At 35.9% G+C, this 7209-nt stretch overlaps 1 protein-coding gene and 1 long non-coding RNA gene across 2 annotated transcripts in view; one reads left to right on the forward strand and one right to left on the reverse strand.

Moving 5' to 3' along the window:
• Window positions 1-7093, reverse strand: part of LOC118278819 (pantothenate kinase 3) — a 47341-nt gene extending 40248 nt beyond the window's left edge. The window contains exons 1-2 of the mRNA XM_050703649.1: window positions 6928-7093; window positions 360-459 (exon numbers count right to left, since the gene is read on the reverse strand). The gene's annotated coding sequence lies outside the window, so the exon portion shown is untranslated. The remainder of the gene's footprint in view (window positions 1-359; window positions 460-6927) is intronic.
• Window positions 1-7209, forward strand: part of LOC126912271 (uncharacterized) — a 69669-nt gene that overhangs the window by 42014 nt on the left and 20446 nt on the right. The gene's annotated exons all lie outside the window — the stretch shown is intronic.

Here is a 7209-nt window from a genome sequence, read left to right on the forward strand (position 1 = left end):
AGTGACCTAAAGACCACTTTCTAGTGCCAAAGTTAAGGTTTAGAAACTTAATTACTATGTTATCGGCTTACTCACGTAATGGTTTGACGAGGAACTCGACTAGTTTCAAGCCATGGATATAAATAACTAGCTACTTTCGCGCGGTTTCACCCGCTCTGCTTGACTCCTATTGGCCATAGCGTGATGTTTTATAGCCTATAGCCTTTCTCGATAAATGCACTATCCAACACAAAAAGAATTATTCAAATCAGACCAGTAGTTCCGGAGATTAGAGCGTTCAAACAAACAAACAAACTCTTCAGCTTTATAATATTAGTATAGATTTAGTATGTCTCACGAAAGTTTAGTAGTTTACTTACCTAACACCATACCGGGTGTAGCCTGCTGACGCAGACTGGGGGGGAGCGGGGGGTGGGCGGAGATGTCAATGTCACCGGCTTGTTGTCATCATGTGTACAACTGCGAACAAAATAAAAATACAATTAGGATTGGTCATCAATATCATCAGCAGCCCGAGACAGTCCACTGCTAAATGATAAATGATATTTATTTCTGTAAGTAGGTTATAAAATAACACTTTTACACGACAATATTTCAAATAGCTAGATGAGGCCGACATTTCCTATCCGACTACTCTGAGAAGAAATGCCGAAACAAACTCAGAGGTCATAGTCTCTTTTAAAGTCCAGACAATGAAATAGAGGATAATGTGGGATAATGTATGCTGGACTCTGCGCCTCCTCTACATAAGAGGGGTTTGACATAATATCCAAGTGATTGGATGGAGATCTCAGTTTAAAAGGTACGTTATTATCGAAATAAAAAAGAAAGAAGAAGAATAGAACAACGCCATCTAGTATCGAAATAAAAAAGTGTTATAGAACAACGCCATCTATCACTTTTGAGCAAAACTAAAATATGATTTTTGTAGAACCTCCTTAAAACTTAGATTTTTTTTGTAATGTCAAATGTGTTAAGATGACGGTATTGCAAACAGGTAAAGAAACAAAGAAAGAAAAGCACTTTATTTATACCTTTACAATAAAATACAGGTAAAACAAAAATAAAATAAGTTTTTAAACTGACATGGTCACTAACACTATTATTAGAACTTAAGACGGGATATATTGATACGAAATAAATAAACATGGTAAATATCCCGTCTCAAGTTCTAATAATAAAATAAATGTAGTCATTAAATGTCTCTTAGTGCATGGCAGTTAGGTACTAACTAACATAAAAATTATGTACATATGTACTTACAAACGAAAAAAAAAACGCTTTTAAACTATTGCTGCTAAGTCCCAATTCCACAAAACACTTTTAAAGACCACTTCCTTCAAACCTCCTCACTCAAATGACAAAAAAATATCACTAAAGACATTAAAACACCTTTGTTCACAAAAAAAAAATACAATAGGAACGATAAAATCTTAAAAAAAACACGCAAAAATAGACTTTATTAGTACCTATGATAAAATCTAAAAAAAACACGCAAAAATATACCTTATTACAATTACAATAAGAATATGTCACGCATACAATTGTCAACTAACTTGCATTTGAAAAGATATGTTTTTAGAATTCCGTTTGTAAAAGAGTTATTTTAAAAGTCTGACTAAAAGGGTGACTTTCCACCAGAGATGTGCTATGTAGCTATGCTACGAAGGTGTAATAGCTAAGCGCTGCGGACTACCTAGCGGGTTTACCGGGGCTCCGGCTCGAGAAGCAGGAGTATGAACGGGGTGGTTTTTAGTCAGTAAGAGTCTGACACTCCCTCTCGCCTCGCCCAAGGCGGGAGAAGTCAGTGGATGATTTTCCCCCCTCAAAAAAAAAGCTGTGAAACTATGTGACCGTTTCCACTGATACTTAGCTATGTAACTGTGCAAGGAAGATGCGCAGCTCGAGTATGCGATGTATCGATAGTACGGAAGCCATCCACCAGGATGCTTTTCCACCAGAGATGTGCTATGCTACGTTGCTGTGGATGCGTTTGGCTTCCATCAATCATATTTATTGGTACACATAGCATAGCACTGGTGGGAACGGACTCAGCTGAGCTATGTTTTTTTATATGAAAATATACGTGCTATGGATGCGTACTATGGATATGTCCTATGGATGGCTTCCCTACTATCGATACATTGCATACTCGAGGTGCACAGCTGCATAGCTTAGTATCAGTGGAAACAGTCACATAGTTTCACAGGTTAGCTTTTTTATTGGACAAGTCCGCCACAACCTCACATACCGCTGCAACTCCTGTGCACCAGGATCTACAGTAGATACAACCATGAAAACACCGGAACACTGAAGTCCAACGGGACATGAATGACTGTCTTGGATCCCGCAACGAAATAAATCTGAAGATATTATTAGAGGAGAAGAAAAAGACAGTTTAGCTATAACATCTTCGTAGCATAGCTACATAGCACGTCTCTGGTGGAAAAGCACTCTAAAGAAATTATTCAGTTTTTAATCTTTGCCCCCTACAGATTAAATCAAGATTACCTACGTATTTTACAAAACTCGATACTAATCATTACCTACCTACCTACCTACTTACTACACAGCAGTAACTGTATTGTTATGTTTATCGATATTGTATTGTTATCCGATCGCGTTACATCTACGCGCGGACGCCATTTTAATTTCAGATTTCTTTTTTTAAATACTTTAAGTATTTGGGGTGATTTGAGGTACTTTTCCACCAGAGATGTTTTATGTAGCTATGCTACGAAGATGTAATAGCTAAGCTGTGAAACTATGTGGCCGTTTTCACTGATACTAAGCTATGTAGCTGTGCGAGGAAGATGCGCAGCCCGAGTATGCGATATATCGATAGTAGGGAAGCCATTTATAGCACGCATCTTTCCATATAAAAAGCTTTTATAAAGGGTGAAAATCATCCAGTGACTTCTCTCGCTTTGGGCGAGACGAAAGGGAGAGTCAGACTCTTACTGACTAAAAACCACCCCGTTCCTACTCCTGCTTTTCGAGCCGGAGCCCCGGTAAACTCGCTAGGTAGTCCGTAGCTCAATAGCTTAACTGAGTCCATTTCCACCAATGCTATGCTATGTGTACCAATGAATAAGATTGGTTTTACCGGCTCAAAGAGCAGAAGTAGAAACGGGGTGGTTTTTAATCAGTAGAGTTTGACACCCTCTCGCGGCGCCCAAGGCGGGGAGGTCATTGGATGATTACCCCCATTTATTATTTTTTGATTATTGATATTTTTAAGTGGAGGCCTTAAAAACAATAAAAAATACTTCAGGGCACCACGACATTCTACCTACACCTTTAATAAAACAACAGCGCAATGCATTTTACCTTGAACCGATGTACAGACTAGACACAGTATCTGAACTAATTGAAATAAACGCGGTGTAACATTACGCGGCGCGCGCGCATCTAATGGCGTCATCTATTTATTATTTCATCTAATACAAGCTGACCGGGCAAACTTCGTATTGCCTCAATAATTTTTTCCAACCTTTTAAACCTTCCCTGGACTTCCACAAATAATTTAAGATCAAAATTAGCCAAATTTGGGCCAGCCGTTTTCGTGTTTTAGCGAGACTACTTTACTTTTTAGATATCCCACCCACTCGCACGAAGCACTTCGCTTCAAGCTTCCTTGTGCGAACTGCTAGGGAGTGGAACTCTTTGCAGGAGTCTGTGTTTCTTGATGGGTATAACCTGGGGGACACCCGGCTCAAAGCCCGAGTGAATAGGTTGCTTATGGGCAGACGTGCTCCATCGTAGGCCGCATCATTACTTACCATCAGGTGAGATAGCGGCCAAACGTTTACCCATTAATCGTAAAATAAAAGACTAACGAACTAAAAAATATTTTTCGAGTACATAGTAGCGTATAAAACAAAGTCGCTTTTTCTGTCCCTATGTCCCTTTGTATGCTTAAATCTTTAAAACTACGCAACGGATTTTGATGCAGTTTTTATAGATTCGTCTCGTTTCGATTACTTTAAACATAAAGCAAATTCGTACTAAGGATACTGCTTTTCAGTAATGTACAATCAGTTTTAAGTAGAAAAGATTGCATTATTGATAAGGTGTTCACATATACATTCTTATCTTTACATAGAAACTGACACGCCTCTATTTATTCAAGGTGTGAGCAAGTGAAGAGATTACTTACTTATGTCGGTATTTTGTTAATACCTCTACACTAATCAATAAATAAAATGGGAGTGTCAGTTTGTAATTAACTAAAAATCTCATTTAATATTTGATTAATTTATAAGACATATAATCGTAAGATTATATTTAAAGTCCATATAATTTTAAGCATTATGTTCACAAAAAATAACATCGTATCGTCACGCCTTTTAACCCCGAAGGGATAGGCAGAAGTGCTCATTACAGCACGTAATGCAGGCATACAATGTACACACACTTTCCACCGTTTGTGTTACAAATCCCATGATATAGGGGGTGAGCCTATTGCCATTTATTTATTTATTTATTTATTTATTAAAAAAAAAAACATGCATAATTTTACAGCTTAAGCCAATACATTATACAGTTAAAGATAAAATAAAATAGTACAATAATCTTAATTACTTAAAACTAATTCATCAGCCATCCATCTTCTCACAAAACCTTAAACATTCACGACATACATCCTTCCATCTCGCTGCGAACAAATCACATTCTGGTGCGGACGTCAGGAGAGCATTGATCATCATTAATGCACGAACGAGTGAAGAATTTGCATACGCGACTGTTCGGGCTGCCGGCTGTAATCTGCCATGTTATACTGGTCATAATTCCAGACCAGGGTACCGAATCCGAGACCCCTTGCCCGGCAGTTGTATTTGTGACCGCTCGACCAACGAGGCATTGTATACTAAATAATAACTAGAATCAAAATAATACGTTTATTAACTGGTAAAGCTTACAGAGAACAGACAAATAAAATGTGGCAATAGACAAAAACTTAGTTACATTCGGACTCTCCAGTATTGGTTTTATATTTAATATTGCAACAAAATCAATCAAAAGGTGATGACAATCCAAATCCGTTCAGCAGTTTCTGAGATTACATCGATCAGACAGACTGACATACTAAGGAGATTTGTTTAATAATTCCAAGAGATAAATAAAACAAATTCAAGATAACAATTTGTCATATTTATCTTTAAATATTATTAGCAAACATCCATTTTTGTATGATCTCATGTTTCATCATTCAATCATCCAAATTGGGATGATGACAGGGTATGAAAATTAAAAATCTATTTAGTCCGTCAGTTAGGTACTAAAATATTTTTAGACACGTATTTTTTTATTTTTATTTTGTCATATAAGATAACAATACTTAGATAAAACGAATCAATGTTTAGGAGTGGGAGCAAATACGTCATTTCTACGTATAAAACGTACCTAGAAGTGACGTCAGGCGATATTTCAAATCAGGCGATATATCTTCGAAAGTACTTGTTTCCGTAAGAAAATATAAAAATACGTGTGTAATGTTTTAAAATAATCTACAAGACGGACATTGAAATAAGAATTAGTCATCTACCCTATTGTGTCTACTGCTTCCCACAGTCGCCTGCATACAGCGACTGTCAGCGACCTTAATCAGGTCGTCAGTCTCAACATTACTTGGACAATTTATAAATATAAAATTGTATTGATATACGTAATTATTTAACACCTTAGACGCCATGTCGGACAACGCTGTCCGACACTAGTGGAGGAATAGCCTTTAACAGTTTTTTGTTGGCGGTGAAGGTGTTAAACTGACATGGTCACTAACACCACACCGGGGCTCCATCTCAAAGCAGTAGTAGGAACTGGGTGGTTTTTAGTCAGTAAGAGTCTGACACTCCCTCCCACCTCACCCAAGGCGGGAGAAGTGATTGGATAATTTTGACCACTCAAAAAAAAAAGGATTTGTAGCAATTGGCATTCCATAGTCTCTGCCTACCCCCCATGGAAGACAGGCATGAGATTATGTATAAATAATTACGTATGTAAATATTAAATAGGTATAAGTAACTTTACTGACATGTAACTTTGAATTGTCCTTAGTTTTTTTCATAAGGATAAACATATTTGCATAAAATAACTATATCTAAATCTGTCAGTTGTATGTTAAATAATAAATAAAAGAATAATTTAATACTCTTATAAGTAGAAAAGATTATAAATGTTCTGTAATAACATAGTAACTGCAAGAATAATGAGTTTCTTTTTCATACTTATTTATTTTTCTGGAAAATTCATAATGATTACTGCAAATGATTGTATTGTTAAAATCAGAGTGTGTCAGTAAGTTTTATCTTTACTGATAATCTTGTGTAGATAGGTAGTACAAGGACGGTATAGCCTACTATAGTTTTAACTTAGAAATAAATATGTTTATAATGTAATATTGCAAATAATATGACCATAAGTCATTGGTTTTAAAATTAGTAAATTAAAAAAGTAAAAAAAATATATTCGTCTATAAAGAATAAGTGAATATTTTTTTAATATCTAAACTTTTTTTTAACAGATAACAAAACATTTGCTTTTTTAAAATTGATAATATCTGGTCAAGGTAACAATCATTCGACCAAATGACGAGTTTTTTATTTGCGCACTAAAATAACAAAGTAAATAACGACAGTAGAGCTCAAAGTTTAAAGTAATTACTGTAAGTACATCGGCGAAACCAGTTTTACAACTTCTCGGGTATATACGAAACGAATACAACCACAAATAAAGTTTTAACACACTCATATGATGTAATGTACGTGTAAAAAATGCTCAACCTAATATTTAAAACCTGAAACTTCATTTAGCAGAGCAATTTGCATTTAAAAAGACGATACTATAAGATATGTGTGTCGTGACCAACCAAATCTTATAGGATTTATAACGGTTTCTTGGTTTATTTTTGTTATGAAAACTTACCGGCGGAGAAATGTTGAGTGTGCCCTTGATTCACTTCAAACAATTTATTCGTATAACAACGTGGAAAATTAGGAAAATACCGTTTCCCAATACAATAGGAACGCTGCACGAAAGTTGACACAGATTAAAAATGGTCCAAATTGCGGAATGTACGAAAAAAATTTGTTGACGTTTGACGTTTCTCGGTTTGATGTTGCAAATGATAAATATTGTTAACGTTCCGTATCACGTACATTTTTGTACAAAGTTTTCCCTGATAATAGGTAGTTAAACCAAATGTTG

This window comes from Spodoptera frugiperda, chromosome 24 (assembly GCF_023101765.2).
Source record: "Spodoptera frugiperda isolate SF20-4 chromosome 24, AGI-APGP_CSIRO_Sfru_2.0, whole genome shotgun sequence".
Lineage (NCBI taxonomy): Eukaryota > Metazoa > Arthropoda > Insecta > Lepidoptera > Noctuidae > Spodoptera > Spodoptera frugiperda.